The following is a 6,000-nucleotide window of genomic DNA, read 5'->3' on the forward strand; positions in this document are numbered from 1 at the left end:
ACCAGACAGCTAGGAAGAGCCCGTCTGCCCCAGGGCCCACTGAAACTGTTAACACTTAGCCAGTCCTAAGCCTGCCTCCCCTGCCTCGCCTGTTTCTTCCGCAGAAGCCACAATAAAGACTCGCCCACGTCTGCCCCTCCCTCTGCCTCCTGACCGACCCTGGTGCTTCCCCACGTGGTCCTGCAGGCAGGCCATGCCTCCTTTTTCTGTGGATCTGAGTCTTCCTTTGTGACAGTCATTTCTGTATCCACCTGATTAAAATAAATCCCAGCCACCTGGCAGTCAGTCTCTGTACTTCCCATGGATGGGCACACCCGTAACAGCACCACCAGGCTCACTGGTCCCCTTGTGTGTTTAGACAACATGTCACTTTGCATCACAAAGACGCCCAGTGATGTCAGAGGCGCCCGGATCACAGTGCAGGCACGGGGTCTGGTATCCAAGAGCCCTTGGCTGCTGCTAAGACACCACTCCCGCTGTGAGAACTGGTGGCCGTATTGGAGCCTCCAGCTGAAGGGAACTAAATTACATCTAGAATGACCCACATTGTGCTGCAGCCAATGACCCAGTTAACCTCTGGTTCATTTGCTGCTTCTCCGTGTCCTGGGAACGGGTGGTGTTTACTCGGGTCGGGACAAACCTTCATTACCCGGTGTTACCCGGCCAGCACGCTGGCTGTCCTGGGCCCAGCGCTTTAATAGAACCGGCGATGGGCCAGGGCCCCGCGGAAGCTGCAGAATAAGAATGAGTCCTTTTCTTTACTCTCTCTCCTCCGCCCTGATTTGCAAAACTAAGCTTTTTTGCCTTTTTTAAAAGTGTGTTTATTTGTTTCTTGATTGTTGTTCCGTCTCCTATGAAAGAAAGAATTTGTTAACCAGGCGGTGCTGTAAATCTGGCACAAGCTCAGGTCTGCACCTCTCGCCAAGAGCCAGATAGCCCTGCTCTGATCAGTAGGTACCATGTCAGGAGTGTTTACATGATCCAGGGATGTGGGGTAAAAATTACACTGGTCTCCAGAGGATTCATTTAAGAGTGGGTGTCGATCCTTGCAAAGGATGGGTAGATGAGAGAGAACCCCTTCATTATAAAATTTGACTCAAGCTAACGAATAGCTCAAAACCATCTCTAATTGAGGCTGCAGTTTCCCTGGGGAAAGAGAAGACATTGTTGATTCTGTTCAGACGTGTGGTTCCCAACTGGATCAGAGCCACGGCCTGATTTTTAAAACAAATGTTTTATAATTTCTCCTTTTTCTCAACTTGGAATGAGATTCAGAGATAATATAACCTACCTACATGCATATATTTTCATCAGTGTAAGATCTCTACTATAATATAAAGGGAAAAGGAAAGAAATTCACAGTAAAATAAAACATTTTGGCATGCAAATGCTCTGGCATAACTCAGCTAGAAGATGTAATAAAGTCATCAGATGCTTGGGCCTGGATGTAGAATCCCAGTGAATGAAGCTACAAACAGAGCCGTGACAGCTGGTCTGTTTGTGGCAATTCAGGTGCCAAGAGAGGCTTGGCCATGAGCATCTTGAGTTTCAAACCAGTGACCAACCCTCTGTGAGCCCTAAATGAAACAAATATTAAATGCCAGAGTCTTCCCTTACTTAACACCATGGCTTCATTCCTGAAAAACTCAGTATACTTCAAAACAATTAAAAAAAACTTTTCTATGTATATCAAATGGGATTTGATTCAGATCAGGCCCTTTGAGGAGACTCTTAACCTACATGTTTATGTGGGGCATCTAATATCAGTGCCAATGCATGAAGAACAAGTAGAGGCGGACACAGGGGGTGGGCCGGAGTTAGTCCCTGAGGCGGGTGTCTGTCTCTCGTTTTCAGACCAGGAAATGAATCCAGAGAGGAAAAAAAAAACTCATCCAAGTTCTCACAGCCAGAGAAGGGCAAGATGGGGCCTTAAATGGAATGCTATTAGAATAGACGGCTAATTCTACTACCTCCAGTGTAAGTTCCTGTCTTTTCAGTCACACCCCTTGCCCCACACTGCAGCAGCCCAGCAAATCCTGCAATCCCCAGCAGGAGACTGACAGACTCCATCTCTGACTCTTACCTGAATCTGAAGAGGGGGACAGACTGCCTTTGATGCTGATCGGGGCTCTTGGCCTTCCCCAATCAATCTGAAAATATCACACTCTGAAAATCTCATCTATTCATGTGTTACCTCTTGCCATCTCCTCAACCAGAATGGAAGCCCCATGAGGTCAGGAACCTCATCTGTCCCGTCCAGCGCTTTATCCCCAGCAGCCAGCACAGTGCCTGTATTGTTGGATCCTAACAGATGTGTTTTGAATGACTAAGGGGAAGTGAGTGTGATCAGTGGTGGGCAGCCTGCCTTATTTACCTGGTTTCCAGGTGCCCACTCCAAAGCACATGCACTCCCTTATTAACCACCTGCCTTTCTGGCCCTTAGGCCCCTCTGTACCATGTATGAGTCAGGGCAGTTCATTGAAAACAACAGAACTCACCACAGTACATTTAAGCTGAAAAGGAATTTGCTAAAACTTAGCGAGTGACTAGATTTCCTAGAAGGGACAGATAATCAGACTGAGAAGCTCCATAGAACTTGGTCTAAAATCCTCCCTCAGAGTTCTTCACAGGAAGATACCTCTGGTACCCTGGGCACAGACTCCATGGCTACCATTACTCAAAGCCCTAATATAAGCTCCTCCCACTCTGGGCCATCCCCAGAATTGCCTTCAGAAGGTTCCCATTTCTTAAGGTGACATGACTCCAATTCAAAATGTACATAAATCAATGCAGAAGACGAATGCATCTGCATTGCCGTCACCCTAGCTGCAAGGGAGTCTGGATAGCCATGTAATTGGAGTCACAGTAAGAGGCAGCAATTTATAAGGGATAAAGTTTATCAAACACAGGAAAGTTGCTCACAGGTTCTATGTGTCAGAACAAAGTACAAATACCCACTAAATTCCAGGCAGGTGGCCATGGCCGAGCCGTTTTCGCCTTTAAGTGGCTGGTTCTTACCAAGCCAGAAGGTTGCAATAAATCACCCTCTGGTTATCTATCTCCTCCGCGGTGACAGACTGTGCTGTAACCACGTCCCCCAAAGCCCTTTGTTTCTTTAGCCTCTTTTCTTTGCGGTAACAAGGAGAAAGTCAAATTGTTGTCAGCATAGCTCTGATCACTCCTTAGGCTTGTTCAGCTGGAAGCCAACCTCAGGGTCAATGTGGTTGTGCTTGAAAGAGTTTTATATGCTGAGCATCAGGCATAGACACAGCCGGGGATCATGGGGTCCACCCCGGTTCGTACATATAAAAGGGGAAAAACGGGCAGAGAAAGAGCTGCCCTAGTGTCTACATGAAACTTTCTACCCCTTCCTTTCTTCCTTCTGTAACAAATCATTTCTGAGTGTCTGTCATGTGCCCAGCACCTTGCTAGAAGTTAGACATATGCTGCTGAGGAAAAAAACAGCATGGTCCCTATTTGGGGCATATCATTTGAGGTAGAGGTGGGGAGGGCAGATATTAACCAAGCAGCCATGCAAACAAGCATAACCTGTTTGCTTACGTTTAAGCTAAGACAAGCATACCCTTTTAAAGTCAGGAAAATCATGCTACTCGCCTGCTTGGAGGAGCCTTCTGACATCTACCTAGGTAAGGAGAGGCTAGGGGAGCGTGGAATCTTGATTTTCATAATTCCAACACATCATCTGCTTTATTCTGCCAGTGCTGGGCTTTTCACTTCCCAGATGGCTCAATGGTAAAGAATCCACCTCACAGAGCAGAAGACTTAAGAGACATAGGTTTGATCCCTAAGTCAGGAAGATCCCCTAGAGGAGGAAATGGCAGCCCACTCCAGTATCCTTGCCTGGGAAATCTCATGGACAGAAGAGCCTGGCAAGCTGCAGTCTGTGGGTCTCCAAGAGTCAGACGTGACTCAGCTAGGAAGCATGTACACTGGGCTTTTCAGCTTCAATGTGTGCAGTAAGCTGCAAGTAGATCCAGGCCCCTTCTCTTACCAGCTCGGTGACAAATAGCAGAACACTTCACCATTCTGGGCCTCAGGGTCCTCATCTGCAAAATGGGGCTGAAACCATCCTCCCCACCAGGGGCTATTAAACGAGATGACACCTATGGGTGCCGAGAGCCGGGCCTGGCACACAGTAAGTGCTCAACACCTGCTGGCTGATGTAATGATTGCCCCAAGCCTAAGCAGACCCCTCCTGACTCCCCTGCTGCCCTCCTTGAAGGAGAGTCACACTGGTGTCATTGTTTCACAGCATCCTGGCTCCAAGGGCCCTGTGAACCATCACAGCTGGAGACTTGCCAGCCTTGGTCTCACTGCTTTGGGCTGACGTGACCCAGCATCACGGGATTTTATTCTTTCCTTTGCCTGTTCCTTTCCTGTGATGATCAACAGTAAGATAACAGCTGCACCTGGATCTTGTATTTTCCCGATTTTAATAACGCACAGGATATTGGGTGGCTTAGGGACGCGGTATCAGAGGGCGAGCTGTCACCGTGTGGACAGACCAGGTGGAAGACAGAAGGTCAACGGCAGGAAGCAGAAGGACCCTCCAGGATAGGAACAGGATAACTTGATAGGCTCCAAGGGCCCAAATTAAATTAAACTCTGCGAGTGCTTTCTCCTTGTCAGCAGTTCCCACTAAGAGAAGGCACGGGCACCTCCCAGCAGTGATCTGGAAACAAAGGATTCGGCCCCTTGTTTTCCCTTTGGGGACAGAGCATCTCCCCATGGGGGCTGCAAGCCTAACTCGGCCCCACCGCCTCCCAGCCTGACTCTGCGGCTGTTCCTTGAGACGCACCCAGGGGACGTCCCCTCCCCAGACTCTGTCCTCGCTGCCCCCACGGCCCCATCTCCACGTGCCAGCCTTTGCCTACACTCCAGGCCTCAGCCATCACAATGGGTCAGAGGGACACAGTGTCTTCAGGGCCTCACCCTACTGCCTCTACCCTCTGCTGGTCCACCAACCTGTTGTCTTTCCTCGAAGCCCTGTCACCAGCTGGAAAGGTCTTTACTCATCTGTTCACCATATTTGGGGTGAATATGCTGTAAGTTCATGAAAGCAGGAACCTCACCTTTCCTGTTCACCTCTCTCCCAGATAACTGAACTATGCCAGGGACATAATGCAAGTACTCAGCAGATCTTTGTTGGGTGACTGAGTGAACGAATTAATGACCTGATCACTGTCTAAAGAGATTTGGTCTTTCCTTACCAAGTGAATCAGGCAAAAATCCACAGCCTGTGTGCTCAGTGATCATCTCGTGACACCCTGAACATAAATCAGATCTTTGGCTCTTGCCTCCTTTCCATGTCTGCCTACCTTCCTGGCTAGACTTAGAGCTCCATAAGGACTGAGGTTTACTTTGTGCTTCTCTGCATCTTCCCCAATGCCTTGCACCTGGCCAGCTCTTAAAAGATGCCTCAGGATTGGACTGAACTGGGTTGGAAAGGAACATGGGAAGTTGAGGCATTTAAAAAGCCTGGTCACTTTCCCAGATGTCATACTGTTTCATCAGTAGCGGCTCTTTGGTCTCCATAGACAAGGCATGGACTCTTTCCTCCCCCCAAATGCTGTTCCGTCTCAGCCCTGCTTCTGGTGAATTCCTCCTCATCCACCGGCATTTGTCAGTTCTTCCATGATGCCTTCTCTGATTTCTTCCTCCTTGTTCTTCAGCCCCAAAGTTCATCCCTCCACCTCTGTCATAGCACACATCCCGGTTTACTGCAATTTTCATTGTCATGTCTGCCTCCACCACTTCAGGACTCAGTATATTGTGAGTCCATGAGTCCTTTAAAATTAACTCTGATTGTCTATTCATGGTTTTTTTTTTTTTTTTTTTGGGTAGTGGGGAGCTTCCCAGGTGGTGTAGTGGTAAAGTATCTGCCCACCAATACAGAAGACGCATGAGACACAGGTTCCATTCCTAGGTCAGGAAGAGCCCCTGGAATAGGAAATGGCAACCCTTTCCAGTATTCCTGCC

This window comes from Bos grunniens, chromosome 13 (assembly GCF_055505025.1).
Source record: "Bos grunniens cultivar Pamir isolate PY7600 chromosome 13, Bosgru_T2T1.0, whole genome shotgun sequence".
NCBI lineage: Eukaryota > Metazoa > Chordata > Mammalia > Artiodactyla > Bovidae > Bos > Bos grunniens.